Source organism: Panthera tigris, chromosome C1 (assembly GCF_018350195.1).
Source record: "Panthera tigris isolate Pti1 chromosome C1, P.tigris_Pti1_mat1.1, whole genome shotgun sequence".
NCBI classification, from domain to species: domain Eukaryota; kingdom Metazoa; phylum Chordata; class Mammalia; order Carnivora; family Felidae; genus Panthera; species Panthera tigris.
In genome coordinates this window covers 110643852-110668123 of record NC_056667.1, presented here as the reverse complement: position 1 = coordinate 110668123, position 24272 = coordinate 110643852, and positions in this window count along the sequence as shown.

The following is a 24272-nucleotide window of genomic DNA, read 5'->3' as shown; positions in this document are numbered from 1 at the left end:
AGGAAAATACTGTCCATGTGTCTGTTCCTTTCTCTCTGAGTGAGCAGGAGAAACAAACATGAGACTCTGATTTCAAGTAGACAGGACAGCATTATTTGTCCCCATCTGACCTGAAACCAGGAGATTTTGCACAGCTGTTTTCCCTCAAGAAAACCAGTTTGTTGGCAGCACAGAGGGAAACAATGAGGTGCCCTTACCCAAGAGGAAATAAAGGAAATAAAGTTGCCCTCTAGAAGTTGGACGAATAAATTCTACACACAGTAACTAGCCATCTGTGGAAGTAAAACCAAGATACAGTCTTTAAAAATCTCCCAGAACTCAAATCAAGGTGACCTCGGATGAATCCCTGGGATGTGAAACTGGAATCTGGGGGCTGTTGGTAAGCAAAGCTTCACGAAGTATATTCTTGGGATAGAACAGGGATAATCAAATAATCTCAGAAAAGAGGACTCTTGTACAAGACGTTCTAGGAAGCAAGGCTTTCCTTTCCAAAACCTGAATTTGCCGGTCAAGGTGGGGCAGGAACAATATGCCAAGCTTCTCCTGGTCTCTCACCCACACTGGCTTCCTGTGCTCTGATTCCAGGCCACTGATTGGTTTCTTTTTCCATCTGGAGAATTAATGATGTTTCAAAAAAAAAATGAATGGTGTGATCTTGCTACTTGCCCACGCTAGTCAAGAAAAAGACAAAACCAAAAGAAAATGAAACAAAAGTATTCCGGAAGACAGAACTGGGAGGTCTCAGATGGTCTTTCTGTGAGCCCTGTTGCCACGTAGCCCCAACAAGAGGCAAAGAGAAAAACTTCCCTCTTCCTGAAAGGTATGTGGGAATTCTCCAGTGGGGTTCATTAACCAGCAAAGCTTTAGAAGGAGTTGTCTGGCTGCCAAAATAGCTTTAACTTCCCATAATGAAAAACTGTTGCTTCCACGAACTGGCCTTGTGAAGTATTGGTTTGCATTTTAATAAGCACATATTGAGCAACCCTTTCATCCAGCTAATTGCCACAGCTACCCTATGACCTGGGCACACGGTTCCCATTTCTATGAGGACGCAGGCTTCAGCTCCAAAGAGCTGAGTCAGGAGGAGTCCAGTTAACCCTGAATCTGAATCTGCTTCTGCGTTTGCTTTCCCTACACCTGCTCTAATGTAAGTGAAGAGAATTCAGACTAGGCCAGTTCTCTGTGCATTAGCAAGGGAGACAGGCTTCACAGAACTCCCCATTTCTTAGATACTGGTGATGTGATAGATTAACAAAGAATGGCTCTGGTGAATTCGGAAAAGAAAGGCTGCATGAGGCAGAAGGCCCCTCCATTGTCTCCAGAAGACTTCGGTAGGAGATGAGAATTGTTTGCTCACTCTCCCTTTCTTGGAGAGCCACCCCCTCCTCCTTTCAAAGATGCCCTGCTTGGTCCAAGTGGTTGGGAGGGGGCCGGCTGCCCTGGGCCCCTCACTCCAGGGTGCTCAGAGTCTTCAAGGGACTTTGCTAGAGCATCAGTACAGGTGCTCTCTTGTCTGGGGACTGCAATTTGGAAGTCCCTGGGAGCGTCTGTCCCCTCACACATAAAGAGCACCTGATTGAGAGCTTTGCAAACAAAGGAGAGAGAACCCTGACACCCTCATTTGAGACACTGGACCCATCTGTGCCCAGAAGAGGCCTTCCACCCTTTCCCTGATTTCTTGGTTAGGTGAGTCAGCACATTATTTTGTTTTCATGAGGGGGTGAGTTAATCATGGCCCAGGGTGAGGTCTTCACTCTTGTAGACAGAGGCTGCGAGTGTCTCATTAATGAGCATATCTGCCCAGAGGAACGGGAACTTTCAATTATATGATTAATTCACAATAAGAGAGAGAACTCACAGTGTACCAAACATTTCCACTGATCTTACCAGGACACTGGAAACTAAACTATCAGAAGGTTGCCTGGTGAGCACGGCCCAGTCTTCCTGGCTGTCACAGATCTGTAACCCTTGAGCCCCGGCTGAACTTGTTTATGTAAGTTACCCAGCCTGAGTCTAGAACTGTAAATGTCCTAAGGGCTGGGATTGTGTCTGACTCATGGCTGGATTTCTCCAAGCCTAACACAGAGCTGGCACACAGTGACACTTACAAATGTCAAAACAAATTTCAGTTTCAGTTAGCAAAATAAAGAAACCAGTCCCTACCACTAAGAGATATAAGCCACAAAGCACCTACTTGCTAAATGGAAACTTTCCCTACAATGGCAAGACATGACTTTGACATTAGCCACATGACCCCCCAGTAGCTAAACAAATTGCTGACCCAGCTGTCCATTGAAGGAGGCTGGTGTAGACCAGAAAGCCCACACATTTCCCTCTACAGTCCTCTGGAACGTTGTGCTGTTGCCCTAACCCAGGAGCTCTGTGGAACAATTGTTTCCGTCCTGCATGGGTGCCAACACCCCACAGCAGCCGTGGCACCCAGGACACAGGGGCTTCATATATTAACATATTTTTGTTGAGTGAATGAATTCCCTTGTAACAAATAAGAAACAGAGGCGAATGGGTTAAGTAGCTTGTAATATCATATTAAATTATTGCTTCTAAGTTGCCTAAAATAGCTCATTCAAAGCTTGCTTTTCATTTTGTTTTGTGAGCACCAATTTCTCATATAACTTGAGAAGGGTTTAAGATGGAGTTTCACTTTAGAATTTTTTTTTTAAGTAAGCACTATGCCCAACGTGGGGTTTGAACTCAGGACCCTGAGATCAAGAGTCACATGCTCTACTGACTGAGCCAGTCAGGCACCCCTTACTTAGGAGTCTTATCTTGTATATGTCCCTTAAATCCTTTTACTTATGTTCCTTATTTGAAAATACAATAACAATACTAATATCTGAACACACGAATTTTCATTCAACCCTCTCTACACCTTTGTCTAGACAGCTCAGTGGCTGGTCATCAGAGAAAAGTTGAGTGGCACATCCAGAGCCCTGTGGCCAGCCAGTGGCCTGGAGAATTCTGTTTTTTCCGACTTGCAGGCCAACTCTCTCTCTCTGCCTACCTGCCTGTCCTTTTCCCACACACGCTCTGATAGCAGCCATAGTGTAGGTTTGGAAATATCATACTCATGTATTTCATCAACTCCAGAATTTGATGAGGCTGCAATTCATTTGTGGTGACCCACGATTGTTGAATTCCTCTCTGTGGAAACCAGCAGGCTAGAAGCTAGGGCGGGGGGGAGGGGGGCACCAAGACAAGTTGACCAAAATGTGAGCCTTTCTGCCTGGATGCCAATTCCCATGTCCTTTGTCCACTGAGGTACAATTCCAAGTGGATTCTTTTTGGAGTACAGCTTGATAAACACGTACAGTTGTGTAACTACCACCACAGTGGAGGTACCCGTCTTATCACCTCAAAAAAAAAATCTTCATGTTCCTCTACAGTCAACCCACTAGGTTGGGGTCGAGCCCCTACAGTTCTGTCTTTTCCAAGATACCTTATAAATGGAATCCTACAGACGATAGCCTGCTGAGTCAGGCTTCTATCACTTCACCCATGTTGGTCCATCACCAGGCATTTGTTCCTTCTTATTGCTAAGCAGTATTCCTTTATAGGACTGTACCATAGCCTGGTAACCACTCTGCTCAACTAAAGACACTTGGGTTGTTTCTAGATTCGGGGATTATGAACCAACTCACCCTAAACATTTATGAACAGGTTTTTGTGTGAACAAATACATAGGAATGAGAATGTGGGATCCACAATGTCTTTTTCTGCCCTCAAAGGTCTTCTGCCCTCTTTAGGACTGACTGTATCATGTTTTGTCTCTTCTTGGTCAAGTAATCAGTCAGCATGGGGCCCACAATAGATGAGATGGTTTTCTAGCAAAGGGAGGTATGCCTGGAAGATCCCAGTATTTTCCCACAAAATTACCCCAACTCCTGAGGCCCTTGTCAGTCTAGTGAGAAGAGTGCCCAGGTTTCCAATGTCCATGAAAGCCTTCTCAGCATGTAAAAGAGGCCCTGAAATATGAGGAGCCCAGGCACCAAAATATACCCTGACAAAAGCAGGCCACCAGCAAGGCTTTCTGTGTGAGACAGACCTACTCAAAATCAAACCGTCCTCCCTTCAACAGTGGAAGGAAAAGCGTTAATAATAACTATAAAGTATCGAACATTCACTATATGCCAGGCATTACACAGAGCAGACACTCACTTCAATAAGCCCATGGCCACCCAGAAGTAAGCAGTTCAATCAAGGTTCAAGCCAGGCCTGGGGCTCCAAGCCCACAAATGTAGCCAAGCACCGTGTGCTCTCCTAAGCTTCACCACAGCATCAGAGGGCAAAGCATGAGCAGTAAATGATCTCTGAAAAATGGCCTAGTGTGTGTGAAGCAACATTGTGTGGAAAAACAGTACTGTAGACATCTTCTAATGTCCCAGATCCTAGACCCTGATCTGAGTTGGGGCCAAGCCTATACCTTACTACTTGACCGTGAGGAACTCACCCAAACTTCTTACCCCTGTATCAGATATGTCTATCTCATTTTTTAGGTGAGGGCAAAGGATGGTTTGAAGAAATAGTCAAATTCTAAACTGAAATCTTAATATACTTCCGAAGACCCTCTTTAAGATGAGAAATTTGTCAGGGAGCAATAGTACGTATTTCTAGTGAAGATCTACTATGGAAATCTTTTAAGAAAAGACAAAAATTCCAGAAAAGAGACTGGAAGAAGAAAAAGCAAAAAGCAAAAGATCGTTTGTTTGCAACCAACACATTACTTACTTTCCTAGCCAGCGTTTTTACCCTGGGACTCCCCAGCCTCAGGAGACGAGACAGAGACAGTGGACAGGACCCACTTCACATGGAGCTGATGTTGCCAGTGTTCACAGCAGAGAGACAGGCCACGGAGAAAACTGGCTTCTGTCTCAATCTAGGAGGGCCCCGTGGGATGTAGGCAAGTTATGTGAATGAAGGATTTCCAGAGAGAGAAAATCCACTCTTAGCCACTGAACCTTCCTTGCCTCCCCTCTCTTCTTGGGCTCTCCCTTTGCTGGCCACTCCCAGGCAAAGGAGGAAAGTACTGACAGCCTTTGGAGACCACTGACGAGGTTCCAATCCTGAAGTTTTCCAGTTGCCTACCCTGTGGTCCAGCAACTCAGTCAACCTCTCTGAGCCCCAGTGTTTTCATCTGAAAAACGGAGATGATAATAACTGGGCACTTGGTAAGAGCATCCATAAGAAAATCCATAATCTCATATTTACTAAAGAAAGACTAAAGCTTTCTCCTTAGTATCAAAAACAAGACAAAAATATCTGTTCTTGCCAATTCTATTCAACATTGTACTAGAGGTTCTAGCCAGGGCAATTAGATAAGAAAAATTAAAAAGAGGAATCCATATTGGAAAGGAAGAGGTAAAACCATGTCTGTTTGCAAGTGACATTATCTTTTTTTATTATTATTTATTTATTTATTTATTTATTTATTTATTTATTTATGAGAGAAAGAGCAGGGAGAGGGCAGAGAGACAAAGAGAGAATCCCAAGCAGGCTGCACATTCAGTGCAGAACCCAATGTAGCGCTTGATCTCACAACCCTGGGATCATGACCTGAGCCAAAATCAAGAGTTGGACGCTCAACTGACTGAGTCACTCAGGTGCCTAACATGATCTTATATATAGCAAATTGTGAATACACACACACACACACACACACACCTCAAATATTTAAGCTAATAAATGAATTCATCAAAGTTTCCAGGACACAAGGTCAATATACAATATTGGTTATACTTCTACACACTAGCAATGAACAATCCAAAAATAACATTAAGAAAACAATTCCACTTAAAATGGCATCAAAAAGATTAAAATACTTAAAAATAAACTTAACAAAAGAAGTACAAGATTTGGACAGTTAAAAACTACAAAATATTACTGAAAGAAATTTTAAAAGACTTAAATAAATAGAAAGTCATCCATATACATGAATTGGGAAACCTGACTTAATAACATTAAGATGGTAATACTCCCCCAAATGATCTACTGATTCAGTGAAATCCGTATCAAAATCGCAGCTGCCTTTTACACAGAATTGACAACCTGATCCTAAAATCTGTACGGAAATGCAAGGGCCCCAGAATAACCCAGAAAAAGAAAAACAAAGTTGGAGGACTCATACTTCCTCATTTCAAAGCTTATTATATAATCAAGATTACTGCATAATCAAGATGATATGGTATTGGCATAATGATAGATACTACATCAGTGAGATAGAATTGGAAGTCAAGAAATAAACCCATACATCTGTGGTCAATTATTTTCAACAAATATGGCAACATGATTAAATGGGGAAAAGAACAGTCTTTTCAATTCATGGTGCTGGGACGACTGGACATTCACTTGCAAAAGAATAAAGTTGGACTCCTACCTCATGCCATCTGCAAAAAGTAACCCAAAATAGGCCAAAGATCTAAATGTAAGAGCCAAAACTATAAAACGCTTAGAAGGAAAAATAGGTGAAAATGTTTATGACCTTTGATTAGTCAATGGTTTCTTAGATAAGATGCCTAAAGCACAAGCACAAACAACAAAATAAAAATAAGGGGCGCCTGGCTGGTTCAGTTGCCAAAATATGTGACTCTTGATCTCGGGGTTTTGAGTTCAAGCCCCACATTGGGTGTAGAGCCTACTAAAAAAAAGTAAGTTGCAGTTCCTCAAAATTTTAAACTTTGCGCCTCAAAGAAATGGAAGAAAAGTGAAATGGTGACCCAGACCTCCAGGTTTTGTTCTGATGTGTAAGGAGCTTGCACTCATCACTCTTGTACTAACCCCACGAAACTGAAAACTAACAACTTTCTTAGATCCAGCAGAGAACTGAGGTCACAGGGCAAGCTGCTACCCCATGTATTGGTGAGATCAATAGGTGGGTACAGAGAATCACAGCCGACCAGAGATGAAGCCCAAGGGCAGAAGTTCTGCAGGAAGCAGCACCAAAGTAGGGAAACTGAAACCGTAGTGGTGAATTGCTGGAAACTCAGGGTGGACAAGTTTGAGACTAAAACGCCAGGTGTCCGTTCTTAGGGAAGCTCTCACACTTTTGTGAGTTTTACTTCCAGGAGCCCGCCAGGTTCTGACAATGCAGATCAGAGATAAATCCCACCATACGTCCAGAATGGGGAGGGGTGTTGGGGGAAGTTGTTGAGATGTGACCACCGGTTGACCCACAAGCTGGACCTGGGCAATTGGAGGCTCCCCGCCCCTCCTCTATCCTTTGAAATGTGTGTTCCACTTGCCTTCCCTATTCCCAGAAGCTGCCTCAAGGATACGGCCTTGAGACAGAAATGTGGTGTTGAGACTATCTGGATGGTATGCATGACTGGATCCAGTTATGGACCTGTATGAACTTTAAGTGTGGAAATCTACTCATTTCGCAGCTGCCCCAGACAAACCTCTCATAAGTTCCCTTGCTTATGAAACCTGCCACCTACCAATCCAGAGGGCTCTGCCTCTCACTTTGGTCTCTCCCTGCCCTCTGTGAACTGGGAGCTTGTTTCAGACTTCACCCAGGAAGCGCCCAAAGAATTTGCAAACTAACAAGGGGAAATACATCAGAGTACTCTGTTCTTAATTAGTCTAGCTTTCAAAAAGCTATTTTACCTAACTGACAGATTTTACTGGAGCCTAGCCAACCTGGGGAAAAGGAAATACCCACCTAGGGGGCTGGGGGATCTGACAAGCACTTGAGATGGTCACAGCACAGGCCCACTAAAAGACTGAGACCTAATCATGAGATCAGAGAATGTTCCCCTTCCCACACATCTTACTGGGATGTCAGTGGAGCTCCTATGCAACAAGGGGAGACAAAACCAAGAAAACCAGAGGAAGTTTAGCCTCTGACATTTACAGCTACAGCTAACAGTAAATATAGCCTAACTCTCAGACAGGAAAACATAAAGCTTCACAATAATGGTTCTATTTACCTCAGTTCCTTTTACACAGTGCATCATGTCAGGCTATCAACAGAAAATTATGAGGAAATCCTAAAAGACAAAAAACACTTTGAAGAGACAGAGCCAACATCAGAACCAGACTCAGGTATGGTAGAGATGTAGAAATTATCAGACTATGAATATAAAATAACTATGATTAATATGCTAAGGGCTGTAATGGAAAAAAGTAGACAACATGAAAGAAGAGATATGCAATGTAAACAGAGAGATGGAAACTCTAAGAAAAAATTGGAAGTTAATGCTAGGAATCAAAATCACTGTAAAGAAATGAAGAATGCCAGGTTTACCAATAGACTGGTCACAGCCCAGGAAAGAATCCGTGAGCTTGAAGAAATGTCAATCGATACTTCTAAAACTGAAATATAAACAGAAATAAGAATGACAAAGAACAGAATAAGAACTATGGGACGATTTTAAAAGGTGTAACATATGCATAATGAAAATGCAGGGGAAAAGAAAAGAAGAAATATTTGAAGCGATAATGACAGAGAACTTTCCAAAATTAATGACAGACACAAAACTACTGATCCGGAGGCTCAGAAAACATCAAGCAGGATAAACACCAAAAAAAAAATCTATACCTAGACATATCTTATTCAAACTGCAAAAAATCAAAGACAAAAAGAAAATCTTGAAAGAGACAGAGGGGGAAAAACACTTTACCTATAGAGAAGCAAAGATAAGAATTATATCAGACCTCTCTTGAGAAACCATGCAAGCAAGAGGAGTGGTGTGAAACATTTATGGCATTGAAGAAAAAAAAAAAGAAACAAAAAACAAGACAACCCACCAACCTGGCTGGCACAGTCAGAGAAGTGTGGGTCATGAGTTCTCACGGGTTGTGAGTGTGAGCCCCACATGGGGTGTAGAGATTACTTACATAAATAAAACCTTTAAAAAAAAAAAGTGAAAGAGAAATAAAGACTTTCTCAGAAAAAAAAAAAAATAGAGAATTTGTCACCAGTTGATCTACTTTGCAAAAATCAGTAAACAAAATTCTTCTTCAGAAAGAAAATGATGTAGGTCAGGAACTTGTATCTACATAAAGGAAGAACATTAGAAAAGGGATAAATGAAGATAGAATAAAATATTTTATTTGTATTATTCTGAATTGATCTAATAGATAAATTCATTCAAAAAAATAGCAGCAAAATATCCAGTGATCACAATTTATAGAGAAGTGAAATAAATGACCGCAATGCTATAAGGGGCAGGAGGGATGATTTAGGAATCCACAATTATAAAGTACTCTCACTGCCTGTGAATTGGCAGTGTTATTTGAAAAAGACTTGAATTACTTGTAAATGTATATTGCAAATTAAAGGGCAACCACTACAAAAAGTAAATAAAGAAGTATGATGATATGCTAAGAAAAGGGAGAAAATGGAATTCTATAAAATGCTCAGTTAAAACCAGAGACATTAGAAAAAAAGTAGAAAAGAAAGAAAGAAAGAAAGAAAGAAGAAAGAAAGGAAGAAAGAAACTAGGAAGAAAGAAAGAAACTAGGAGGGAAGAAAAAGAGAAAGAAAGAAAAGAAAGAAAGAAAGAAAGAAAGAAAGAAAGAAAGAAAGAAAGAAAGAAAAGAAGGAAAAGAAGGAAGGAAGGAAGGAAGGAAGGAAGGAAGGAAGGAAGGAAGAACAGGGCAAAGAATAGAAAATGGCAGCACACTCAGTAAGACAATACCCCAACCGTAGTTGCTAAATGATGATCACTTAAACATCTATGGTCTAACACATCAGGTAAAAGACAGATACATGAGAGTGGATAAAAAGCCACTGCATGTTGTACACAGAAAACTCACATTTAGTGAGTTATCTATCACAATATAGATAGATTGAACTAAAGGGGATGGAGAAAGATATACCATGCTAACACTCAAAAAAGAAAAAAAAAGAGCTGGAGTTATCATATTAATTTCAGACAAAACAGTTCAGAGCAAGAAAAAACTATCAGGAATAAAGAGGAGCATTACATAAGAATAAAGGGATCAATTCTCTAAGAAGACAATGATCCTTACTGTGTATGTGCCTAACAACAGAACATTAAAATACACAAGGTGAAAACTGATAGAACTGCAAGCAGCGACAAATGAACTATTATAGTTGGAGATTTCAACACCCCTCTATCAGTAATTGACAGATCCAGCATACAGAAAGTCAGTAGGGACAGAGTTGAAGTTAAACAGCACCATCAATCAAATTGCAATCTAATTGACATCTTTGGGTGACTTCATCCAACAAGAGAATAATACACGTTTTTCTCAAACTTACATGGAATATTTACAAAGATAGATATATTCTGGGCTATAAAACACACCTTAATAAATGCAAAAGAATGGAAATAATACAAAGTATACCATCAGACCACAACAGGATTAAATTAGAATCAGTACTAGAAAACCCCCCAAATACTCGGAGATTAAACAACACACTTCTAAATAATTCATGGACCAAAATAGTCTCAAGATAAATTTAAAGCTAAATGAAAATAAACATACAACTCATCAAAAGTTGTGGGACACTGTGAAAGTACGGCATAGAAGGAAATGTATAGCATTGGATTCACATATCAGAAAAGAAAGATTTAAAATCAATACTCTAAGTTTCCACCTCAGGAAACTAGAAAAGCACATTAAATACAAAGCAAGCAGAAGAAAAGAAATAATAAAAATTAGAGCAGAGGGGTGCCTGGCTGGCTTAGTCAGTAGAACATCCAATTGTTATCTCAGGGTCATGAGTTTGAGCCCCATGTTGAGTGTAGAGATTAGAGCAGAAATTAATGCAATTGAAACTAGGAAATCAATAGAGAAAAGAAACAAAACCAAGAGCTTTGGAAATATCAATAAAATTAATAAACCTCTGGCCATGTTGACTGATAAGCAGAAAGAAGACACAAATTACTAATATCAGGAATAAGGGGGGCCTGGGTGGCTCAATCAGTTAAGCCAGCGACTCTTGATTTCAACAGCTCAGGTCAAGATGTCATAGTTCCTGAGATCAAGCCCCGTGTCAGGCTCTGTGCTAACAGCATAGATTCTCTCTCCCTCCCTCCCTCCCTCCCTCCCTCCGTCCCTCCCTCCCTCTCTCTCTCTCTCTCTTTCGGCCCCTCCCCTGCTCACACTCTCTCTCCATCTACACTTAAAAAAAAGAAGAAGAAACAAAAGAGGAGCCATGGACATGAACAGGACAATAAAGGACTCTTATGAACAATTCTATGCCCATAAACTTGATAACCTGGATGAAATGGACCAGTTCCTTGAAAGACACAACCTACCAAATTCACATGAGGAGAAATAGATAATCTAAAGAGGACTATATCTATTAAATAAATTGAATCAATAATTAATAACCTTCAAAAACAGAAAGCACCAGGCCCAGATGGGTCCACTGGTGAATTCTACCAAACATTAAGGAAGAAATCATACCAATATTTTGTAAACTCTGCCAGAAAATAGAAGCAAAGAGAATACATTCTAACTCATTCTCTGAAACAGCATTACCCTAATATAAAAACCAGAAAAACTCATTACAAGAAAAGAAAACTAGAGACCAGTATTTTTCATGAACATAGAAGCAAAAATTCTTAACAAAATATTAATAAATTGATTCTAACCAATCAAAGAATTATATACCGTAATCAAGAGAGAATGATTCCAGGTATATAAGGCTGGTTCAAGATTTGAAAATCAATTAATGTAATCCATCACATCAACAGGCTAAAGAAGAAAACTCATTATCAAATCAATAGGAACATAAAAATCAGTAGACAATATCCAACACCCATTCATGATAAAAACTTTCAACACTGGAATAGAGGGGGAAACTCCTCAGTTTGATAAAGGACATCCACAGCCAACATCATACTTAATAGTGAGAAACTAAATGTTTTGCTGCTAAGATCAGGAATAAGGGAAGGATGCCTGCTCTCGCCACTCCTATTCAACATCATACTAGAAATCCAAGCTAATGCAATATGGTAAGAAAAGGAAATAAAAGGCATAGGGATTGGGAAAGAAGAAATAAACCTGTCTTTGTTTGTAGAGGTCATGACTGTCCATATAGAAAATACCAAAGGATCAACAGAAACAAACTCCTGGAATGAATAAGAAATTATAGTGGGGTTGCAAGATACAAGGTTAATATATAAGTCTGTTTCTTATATACTGTTTTCTTATGTATACTATAATATTTCTTATATACTAGCAATGAAGAGTTGGATCTTGAAATTAAAACTCAATACCATTTACATTAGCAAATGAAATATTAATTATACATCTAATAAAATATGTACAAGATCTACATGAAAAAAACTTACAAAACTCTGATGAAAGCAATCAAAGATCTAAATAAATGGAGAGATATTCCATTACATGGATAGGAAGACCCAATATTGTCAATATGTCAGTTCCTCCCAACTTGATCTATAGATTCAGTTCCAATAAAAATCATAGCAAGTTATTTTGTGGCTATTGACAAACTGATTCTAAAGTTTACATGGTGATGCAAAAGACCTGGAATAGCCAATGAAATAGTGAAGAAGAACAAAATTAGAGGAATGGCGCTACCCAACTTCAATACCTATGTAAAGCTACAATAATCAAAACAGTAGGATATTGGTGAAAGAGTAGACAAGTATTTTGATGAAACAGAATGGAGTGCCCAGAAATGGATCCTTACAAAATCCATTGACCTTTGACAGAAGAGCAAAAGCAATACTGGAGAAAGTCTTTCCACAAATGGTGCTGGAACATAAGAACAAGAAATTATTACCAGCAACTTTTTAAAAGGCCCTTCTGCCTGGAAATTAAATAACGTATCAAACTCCTTGAGCAAAGGGGAAAATACAAACCAAAATTCTGAAATTTCTTTTTTTTTTAATGTTTAATATTTTTGAGACAGAGAGAGACAGAGCATGAGCAAGGGAGGGACAGAGAGAGAGGGAGACACAGAATCCAAAGCAGGCTCCAGGCTCTTAACTGTCAGCACAGAGCCTGATGCGGGGCTCAAACTCACGAACTGTGAGATCATGACCTGATCTGAAGTCGGATGCTTAACCGACTGAGCCACCCAGGCACCCCCAAAATTCTGAAATTTCTAAAAAAAAAAATTGATCATGAAAACTAACAGCATACTCCATCAAATTCATTTAAAGCAGTGAGCAGAGGAAAATTTGTAGCCCTGAACATTTTTGTCAATAAAAATGAAAGAATTTGAGTTTGCAGCTCAGAAAGCTGAGAAAGAAGGGAAATAATAAAAGTGAAAGCAGAAATTAATGAGGCAAAGATCCAAGAAACAATAGATCCAATTATAAAATCCAAAGCCTAGTTTCTTGGGAAAAAATTAACAAAACAGACCAACTGTTATTTATATTTACATAAGAAAAAAAGAAGAAAGAGCAAATACACAAAAATAAGAAATATTAAGTGGGGAATTAGCCATTGAGACAAAAGATATTTTTAAAATACTAAAAGACCATTTATCAGAATCTCTATGAAAATATTGAAAACCTGTATGAAATGGATAACTTCCTATGAAAATACAATTAATCAAAATTGACCCCATTACAGGCAGACAGTTTAAACAGACTAATTTCCCTAGAAGTACAAAAAATTATCAAGGAACTTCCACATTAAGAAAGAATCAAGGGGGTGCCTGGGTGGCTCAGTCGGTTAAACATCTGACTTCAACTCAGGTCATGATCTCACAGCTCGTGAGTTCAAGCCCCACGTCAGGTTCTGTGCCGACAGCTCAGAGCCTGGAGCCTGCTTCGGATTCTGTGTCTCCCCCTCTCTCTGACCTCCCATGCTCATGCTCTGTCTCTTTCTATCTCTCAATAATAAATAAACATTAAAAAAAAGAACAAAGAACAAAGTTTCACAGGGTTATTCTACCAAATCTTCAGCTAGTCCCAGTGCTTTACCAACTTTTCCAGAGCATTGAAAATGAAGGGAAATTTCTTAGCTCTTTATATAAAAGAGGAATACTGTAAAAACCCAATTAAGATAGTATAAAAAGATTATAAATATCATTCATGAATATTCATGAAAACATTCTAAATAAAATGCTAGTGAATAGAATTCAACATCACATTATGAAAATAATAATACAACATAACCAAGCGGGATTTATTTCAGGAATACAAGGTTGATTAAATATTAATAAATGAACACACCATATTTATAGATTGATCTAAGGAGATAAATTGCATTTATTTCCACAGCTGCTGAAAAAGTCTTTTACAAAATTCATCACCCAAAATTCATTAAAAAGACTTAAGAAAATAGAAACTTATGGGTACTTTCTTAAGATGTAAGTTGACACATGTGCATGGACACACACACAACTTTTGTGCTACAACCAGGATCTCATTTAGCGGGGAAATGCTAGGAACTTTCCATGAAGATCAGGAACAAGGCAACTTTGCCCACGGTCTCCACTGCCACTCAACATTTTACTAGTGATGTTAGCCAGTAAGACAAGACACTCAATTACAGACATGAGATTTGGAAAAGAAAAATAAAACTATCTCTATTTTGCAGATGATATAAATGTACACAGAAAACCCTGGGGAATCAGCGATAAAACTACCATTTTGATAATTTAGCACGCCATCAAATTATCATATAGAAATCAATAGACTTCAACTATACAAATAATAAGTGGTATCGATATATAATACAGAAAAATCTAATGTATGTGTCAAGAAAATTAACAATTCAGGAATAAATATAATAAGAAATATTTAAAAACTACATGAGGAAAAATTTTAAAACAAGTAGACTTGAACAAATGTAAAGACATTTCTGGTTCTTGAACAAAATGACTCGGTATTATAAAAATGTCAGGTCTCCCAAATAAATAAACATTGAAAAAAATTAAAATAAAAAAAAGGGGGCACCTGGGTGGCTCAATCGGTTAAGCCTCTGACATCGGCTGAGGTCATGATCTCATAGTTTGTGAGTTCGAGCCCCACGTTGGGCTTTGCGCTGACAGCTTGGAGCCTGGAGTCTGCTTTGGATTCTGTGGTCTCCTTCTCTTTCTCTGCCCCTCCCATGCTCACACTCTGTCTCTATCTCTCTCAAAAATAAATAAACATTAAAAAAAATTTATAAAAATATCAGGTCTCCCTAAATTAATTTATAAATTTAATGCAATCCCAAGAAAGATACTAATAAGTTTTTTTTGAATTTTTTAAAATGTTTTTATTTATTGTTGAGACAGAGAGAGACACAGCATGAGCAGGGGAGGGGCACAGAGAGAGGGAGACACAGAATGTGAAGCAGTCTCCAGGCTCTGAGCTGTCAGCACAGAGCCTGACGCGGGGCTCAAACTCACAGACTGTGAGATCATGACCTGATCTGAAGTTGGATGCTTAAGCAACTGAGCCACCCAGGCGCCCCAATAAGTTTTTTTGTAATGGAACTGTACAAGTTGATGCTAAATTTCATATGGAAAAATATATACATAATTTAAGAATAGCAAGGAAAACACTAAAAGGAAAAAATATAAGGTGACTAGCCCTATAAGTCATTAAAACATGCTGTAAAATTTTTATAATTAGAAAAGTGTAGTGCTAACACATGAATAGACAGGCAAGTCTATCAAAGTTTATCAAGTCTATCATGGAAAAACCAGAAATAATGTCAAGTACATATGGAGCTTTAGTATGTGATAAAGGTAGCAACTCAAATCTCTATGGCAAAACCAGGCTTTTTAATAAATGATGTTGGCACAAATAGTTAGCCATTTGGAGAAAAAGAGAAGATTGAGTTTTACCCCACATCATATTCAAGAATAAACTCCAGATGGTCAGGATCTAAATGTAAACTAAATCCATACAAGTATTAGAAGAAAAATAAGTGAATTTCTCTTTAGCCTGCATATGGGGAAAGGCTTCTAACTATGACTCGAAATCCAAATACACTAAATCCACTAAAAGATTGATAAATTTGATTAAAACAAAAAACTGGTTTTGTATGGCAATGTCACCATAAACAAAGTCATAAGACCATCAATACCCTGGGGGAAAATATTTGCAACATATATTACAGAGTAAGGACCAATATGCCAATATATATAAGTAACTTAAAAATTGAGGAGACAGAAAGGGGAGGGGGGGCCAAGGAAAAACTGGCAGAAGACGAGAACAGACCATTAAAAATTTTATATGTGAAAATGAAAAGATTTTCAACCTCATTCCTAAAACTAATTTAAAACTACACTAAAATACTGCTTCTCACCTATCATATTGACAAAATTTTAAAATTACAATACATTCTGATAGTGAGGCTGTGGATAAAGAAGCATCTCATAGACTGCTGGAGGGAATGTGAATTAGAACAACCATCATAGAGAGTAATTTGGCAGTCTCTAGCAAAACTACACTTGCATTTACCTTTTGAATTAGCAATCCCATTTCTAAGAATTTACCACGTTGATATACTTCCAACGATAAGAAAATACATTGCACAATGTTTATTAGAAGCAATGTTTGCAGCTGTAGAATATTTTCAATAATCTAAATGCCACACATAAGACTGTTGTCTTAGTCTGCTCTGGCTGTTATAAGGAAATACCGTACACTGGTGGCTCACAGTTCTGGAAGTTGAGAGGGCCAAGATCATGGCGCCGGTGGATTTGATGTCTAGTGAGGACCCACTTGCTGGCTTGCAGATGGCAGCTTCCTGTCTGTATACTCACACTGCCTTTCCTCTGTGCAAGCTTGTGGAGAGAGGGAGAAAGCGCCTGTGTCTTGCTCTTCTAATAGGGCACTGATCCCATTAGGGGACTCCACCCCCATCTAAATCTAATCACCTCCTCAAGGCCCCACCTTCTAATACCATCACAATGGGGGTTAGGACTTCAAAATGAGCATTTTGAGAGGATACAAACATTCAGTCCATAGTATCAGTGGTTAAAAGAACATGGTACCTTCACAAAATAGATTACTGTCAGTTGTTTAAAAGAGAGAGAGAGAGAGGGAGATCTCTATGAATTGATATGGTTTTCCAGAATTTATTAAGTTAAAAAAAAACAAAAAAGCAGGGGCACCTGGTTGGCTCAGTCGATAGAGAATGTGACTCTTAATCTCAGGGTCATGAGTTCAAGCCCCATGTTGGGTATAGAAATTACTAAAATAAAAACTGTAAAAAGCAAAGGGCAGAAGATGATCTACAGTATACTACCTATTGTATAAGAAAGAACAAATAATAATAAAGAAGGAAAAAATAAGAAAATATACATGTATTTACTCATTTGAGCATAAGGAAACACAGCCAAGCTAAAAAGAAAGCTTAGATCAGATGCCTGCTGGACATAGAATGCCTGCATAGGATGCCTGCATTTTTATATCTGCAGAATTTGTAGCAATGTCCCCTCTCTCATTCCTGATATTGGTAATTTGTGTCTTCTACATTGTTTTTTTTTTTTTTATCAGTCTAACGGTTTATCAATTTTGCTGATTTTTTCAAGGAACATGTTTTCAGTTTTGTTGCCTTTCTGCATTGCTTTGTTTCCCATTGCATGGATTTTCTGCTTTAAAAAAAATCTTTGTTTTCCTTAGTCTTTTGCTCTTCCTTTTCTAGTTTCTTAAACTGAAAGCTGAGGTCACTGAGTTAAGATCTTTCTTCTTTTCTCTTATAGGTTAATACTATACATTTCCCTCTAAGGACAGGACAGGCTGCATGTCCCAATTTTTGATAGGCTGGCTTCTGTTCTATGTTCTTTTATGTTATGGTCAGTCAGGTGTAGCTACAAGAGAAGACACAGGAGAAGTTCAGGAAGACAAGTTTATGATACTCACAGGTCCTAGACACCTGAGGCACAACATAGCACGCCACACAGGGCCACAGGGGGACGTCTTGGTGTGCTCAGCAGGCAGAAAGCAGGGGTGGAGGGGGAAGGCTGGGGCTAGAACCTTTACTGGAGTTTCTGTGGGACAGGCAAAGAAGGGCAGGATGAACACTTTAGGAGTGTCCAGTTTGAATAATTTCAGTGGGCTCTGAACTAGCAGGATGGTCCCTAGTTGCCCACACCTCTACTAAGGTGGCAGAATCTTGCTTCTTGGGGAGTATGAACCAGATAGAGGAGGCCTGGTTCTGGATTGGTTAGTTTGCAAATCAGAGACAGGCTCCTAGCTGGACCTCTTCTGCCTCCAGAACTGGCTAGCCCTAGGAGGGTCAGTCTCTCCCCAGCCAGAAAGGTTTTTAAGACACCAAAACACTGTAATTTAGAGAAATAAAAAATATATAAACAACATGGTTTTCATTTTCACTCAATTCAAAAATACTAAATTCCCTTTTGAGGTTTTAGATTTAGAATTGTTTTACTTGGTTTTCAAATAGCCCAGGGGCGGGGAGGTTTCCCAGAGATCTTTCTTTTATCGATTTTTAATTTAATTCCACTGTGGTCACAGAACATAGTTGGTATGACTTGAATCGTTTTAAATTAATGGGGACCTGCTGTATGGCCCAGAATTGAATCTGTCCTGGCAAACGGTCTGTCTGACCTGGAGAAGAATGTGTATTCTGCTCTTAGTGGGTGGCATTCCAGAAGCGTCAATTAAGTCAACCAGGTGGATGGCATTGTCTTCTGTCTTAACTGATTTTTGGTCTACTTACTCTATTAATTATTGAGAGAAAGGTATTAAAATTTCTGAATACGAGTGTCTTATTCCTGCTTGCGGGTGTATCAGTTTTTGCTCTGTGTATTTAAAAAAAATTTTTTTAATGTTTATTTTTAAGAGAGAGAGAGACACAGGGTATGAGCAGAAGAGGGTCAGAGAGAGAGGGAGTCCGAAGCAGGCACCAGGCTCTGAGCTGTCAGCACAGAGCCCAACGTGGGGCTCGAACTCATGAACGGTGAGATCATGACCTGAGCTAAAGTAGGACGCTCAACTGACTAAGCCACCCAGGCGTCCCACCCCATATATTTTTAAACTGTTACTGGGGACCTAAATGTTTAGAGTTATTCCCACTTTATCATTATAGAATGACACTCTTTATCCCGGGTCATAGTCTACGCTCTGAAATCTACTTCACCCAATAGTATAGCTACTCCAGCTTTCTTTTGCTTAGTGTTAAGACAATATATTTTTTTTTCTCCTTCTTTTGCTTTTACCTATTTGCATCCTAATATTTCAACTTGTAGGCAGCATAGTTGGGTCCTTGTTCTCAGAATCTGACAATGTCTACCTTTTAATTGAGGGCGTTCAGATCATTTTCTGTTTACTCTAGATTTTCCCATCTGCCTCTTATTCCCTTTATCCACTTTTCTTAGGGTGTAGTATTTTTCATGATTCCGTTTTATCTCCTGTGTTGGATTAGAAGCCATAATCCTTTGCCGTGCTATTTTCATGGTTGCTTAAGAGGTTTTTTAACTAATCACAGACTACTTTCAAGTCGTATTGTACCACGTTATATATAATACAGAAACCTTACAATAGCATATTTCCATCTCTACTCTCCTGGCTTTTGTGCTGTTGTTACACATTTTACTTTTGTAAACTCCACGATACATTAGCCTTGCTTTAAACAGTTATTTTTTTATTGTGGTGATAGATAACAAAATTTACCACCTTAACCATATTTAAGTATACAGTTCAATGGCATTAATCACAGTCATGTTGTTGTGCAAGAATGACCATGATCCATCTTTCCAGAACTCGGCAATAAATTCTTTACAAAAAGAGATGTGAATAATAAGAAAATCTTTTCTATTTACCAATGTCGTTTGCAGTCATGACCTTGCGATTTCATGAGTTCAAGCCCCGCATTGGGCTCTGTGCTGACAGTGTGGAGCCTGCTGGGGATTCTCTCTCTCCCTCCCCCACTCACGCTGTCCCGGTCTCTCTCAAAATAAATAAATAAACTTAAAAAAAGAAAGAACTTCCTTAAACCTGACTCAGAGGCAGGTCAGCTAGTGATGAATTCTTTCTGCTGATACCTTTATCCATGTTCCCTGTACACAAAATGTATTCTGGTTCCTTTTTGATTTTCTCTTTATCGCTGGTTTTAAGCAATTTGCTTTTGATGTATCCTTGGTGTTATTTCCTGTGCTTGGAGTTCATTTTGTTTCTTGGAACTGGGGGCTTACAGTTTTCATCAAGCTTAGAAAAATTTCAGCCATTTTTTTTCCAACCCTTTTTTTTTTTTCCTATCTTCCCTTCTTCCTCTTCTGCTTCAAGGATTCCAAACACACGCATATCCGGCCACCTGAAGTTGCCCCACAGCTCACTAATGGCTCTGCTCATTTTGTTTCAGTCTTTTTTTTTTGTTTCATTTCATTTAAATTAATGTGTTTTCAAGTGCACCAATCTTTCCTTCCACAACATCTGATCTCCAATAATCGCACTGTTTTAGTTGTCAGTTGCAGTTGGGAGAGGCTGAGAATTTTTTAAACCATCAAGAAATGGCTCCTTCTTAAAAACAGTTCTGCCCTCCATTTGCATTTTACTACTTCAGCAGCAAGAAAAAATCAGGCGGCACCTTGAACACTGCTTGCAAATCTTGCAAGCCTAGATCACAAAGTTCGTTAGAACGTCCTGCTCTCCACAAAACCTGTTGATAGTGCCACTAAGTTTTGCCACCATGTAAGAGACCGCCCAATACCTAGTTTCAGGTCACGATCTCGCGGTCAGTGGGTCCAAGCCCCCGTGTCAGGCTCTGTGCTGACAACACGGAGCCTGGAACCTGCTTTGGATTCTGTCTCCCTCTCTCTCTGCCTGTCCTCTGCTCGCACTCTGTGTCTCTCTCTCTCAAAAATAAACATTAAAAAAAGATATGTAACCAATAGGAAATTTTTTAAATTTAAAATTCAGCAGCTTCAAATGACATTTACTATCTCATAGTTTCTGTACCTCAGGAATCCAGGGCCTTAGCTGGGTCCTCTGGCTCGGGGTCTCTCACGGGCTGCCATCAGGGGTAGGTTAGGGCTGTGGTCATCTCAAGGCTCGACTGGTGGAGGATCCATTTCCAAGCTCACTCATATGGTGGTTGGTAGGATTCAGTCCCTCATGGCCTACTGGACCGAGTCCCTCCACTGACCTCCCCACTCAGTTCCATGCCATGTGGAACTCTCCAAGGAGCAGCTCGCTTGGTCAGAGCAAACAACCAAGAGGTGCCAGAGACAGTACGTGAACAAGAAAAAGTCAAAGTCTTTTGTCACCTGATCTTGGAAGCAACAGCCATCTCTTTTGATGGATTTTTTCCATTAGAAGCAAGTCTACTTCCAGCTCACATTTAAGGGAGGGGATTGATTACATCCATAGTTTTTTGTTTTTTGTTTTTTCATTTTAGACACTGTAGTTTTAATCTCTAGAAGTTTTCCATGGGATTTTGTTTTATTTTTGAGAGAGAAAGAGAGATGGCGTGAGTGGAGGAGGGGCAGAGAGAGGGAGACACAGAATCCAAAGCAGGCTCCAGGCTCTGAGCTGTCAGCACAGAGCCCGATGTGGGGCTTGAACTCACAAACCGTGAGATCATGACCTGACCCAAAGTCGGGCGCCTAACCAACTGAGCCACCCTAGCGCCCTGCTATTGGATTTTTATATCTTGTGTTAACACATTCCATCTTTCTTCTGGCTTTGCCAGCATCTGGAGTACAGTTACAACTTTTAATGGCCTGTGTCCTAATTGTATCATCTGGGTCATTTCTGGATCCATTTTATTTTCCTTTTCATTAGGGATGCTATTTTATTTGCTCTTTGCTTGCCTGGTAGGTTCTGATTGGATGTCAGACATCATGAGTTTTATCAGTTGCAAGGTATTTTTGTATTGCAACAATTAGCTTTGTTCTCGGATTGCCGTTAAGTATGTGCACTTTGATCATTTTGGGTCTCGGTTTTAAACTTTGTTAGGATGGAGGAAGTGTGAATTTGGGTGTAACTTCACACACTACTGAGGCAGAGCCTGGCTGAATGTTCTACTACATGCCCTGTGATTATAAGGTTTCTCACCCTGGCTGATGGGAACAGGAACAACCGGGTCCTGGGTAAAGCTCCCCCAACCCATTCATGTGGTTCCTTATACGCGTATGCTGACCAGTGGTCAGTGGAAGGTCAGGGAACCCTAAGCAAACCTCTCTAGTTCTTTGTGCAGCTGCCCTCTCCAGTTTTGTCCTGCGAATCCCATTTCCTGGGGCTGTGAGAGCTGGCTCAGGGCAAAGGCAGGAGGAAGGCACAGCAGCATAGGTAGTTGCCAGTAGGTAGTTCACTCACAACTCCCCTCAGGGCACAAGCAGGCAGGGTCACAGTGTTACTTTTAAGTCCACGAACATGAACCCTTTTTTAAAGTTCTCAAGGATTTTTTTTTTTTTTTAACTTTTCTAAAGTCCATAAACACTTTTCAGAATCCCATTCAGTACTCCCTGGGCACCTGCCATACACCAGTTACGGAGGAACAGACAGAGTTCAGACACGTAAAAAACCAAGAAAAACACCACCATAAATTAGGACATAGCACAGCGGAGGCAAAAAATGGGAGTGTGGAAGATGTGTCTGGCCTTGTCACAGGTAAACAAAGGGTAAACAAGACAAGTCTTGTCTATATCATGTGTGGAAGGGTGGTTCTCTGCTGTAAGCAGTTTTCCAGAACATAAAGGATGGATTCCTTTTAACAGTCCCCGTTTTCCAGGATCACAGGGCTTGGGGTCAAGGTCCACATTACCAGTAGACATGTTACAGAACAAGAAAACAGTGAGCACCAAGGACAGAAATGTGCAAATACAAGAAGTGCTTGGTATCAGTCGAGTATCTCAAGCATAAAGGTGTGACCAGAGAGAAGAATTTGGAAATAATAGGCATTCAGGTTTGATGATCAGGTTTGAGACATCTGGGTGCCAGCCCATCAGGGTGAGTAATTAGTAGGTGTACAGGCCTCGGCACACACAGGCCTGAGCCCAGGCCTCATGTCTGGCTGCTATGGGCCATTTCTGGGGTTTGCGCAGAGCAGTTGGCTGCTGACCAGACTATGAGTGTTTGTCCCCAAAAGGTCAGCTCAGAAAAGCGGAAATCCGGAAAGGTGGCTCTCGCTTCAAAGCACTCCTGACCAAAGACGTACGGTCTTCCCAGGCCCGGCCTGCAGCCGCTTCACAGAGCAGCCACAGCAAAGAGCGCTGCTGCTGAGCCGGAGGCCGGACAGGGACTCCTAATTTAGAGGCCTTTTGTAGCACAGGATTTCAACACTTCCCAGAGGTGAGCACTGTCACCTATTAGGATGAACCTCCTTCTCAAATTAACAAGTTTTTCTTCATGACCTATGCATGCCTTGTGTGTGTGTCTTTTTAATGGAACAATCCTGCTTTTTTTGTCCTTCCTGCTTTTCTTTCATACCAGGAACAAGAGAGAAGACATTTCTCAGAAGAAAGGAACTAGCAATTAAAGACCCAAGGGGATTAAACTGCTATAAGAAGAGGTATAAAAATAAGGAGGGGGACAAACCATAAGACACTCTTAAAATGCAAAACTGAGGACTACTGGAGGGGGTGTGGGTGGGGGGATGAGCTAAATGGACAAGGGGCATTAAGGAGGGCACTTGTTGGGATGAGCACCGGGTGTTATACATAGGGAATGAATCACTGGAACTACTCCTGAAATTGTTATTGTACTATATATGCTAACCTGGATGTAAATTAAAAATAGCAACATAACATAAAAATAAAAATAAAATAAAATAAATTACATTACATTAAAATTAAAATAAAAACTGCTATTAGAAGAGGAATCCAGCCTACCAACAATATCAAAAGTGGATCTGGGAGAGAAATAAGAGACCCACCAGAGAAGCCATGTGCACGGTGGCTCCCTAAACATGTGATGGCCCCCGAGTGACCTACAGGACCTGCACACAGGGGCGCCGAGCGTGGAAGGCACAGAGGCCAAACAGTGACCAGGCAGCACTGCAGCCCACGTGAGCTCCTCCCTCTCTCTGGGCCTCTCCCCTGTCAACACCTCAACACCAAGTAGCAAGTCTTCTGTATCTTGGGATGTGTCTCCCAGTAGCTCCTCAGGGATGTGCCCCATTTTACTCCCTGGTGCCTACTACAAAGGGGGCCTTGATGGAGGTTTGTCACCTAGACGTAGCCCCTGCCTGTGACAAGGCATAAGAACACCTGTAATAAAGAGTGCTTGAGACGCCTGAGTGGCTGAGTCGGCCAAGCATCTGACTCCTGATTTCGGCTCAGGCTGTGAGCATGGAGCCTGCTTGGGATTCTCTCTCTCCTCTTCCTCTCTCTCTCTCTCTTTCTCTCTCTTTGCCCCTCCCCTGCTCTCGCTCATGCACTCTCTCAAAATAAATAAACGTCA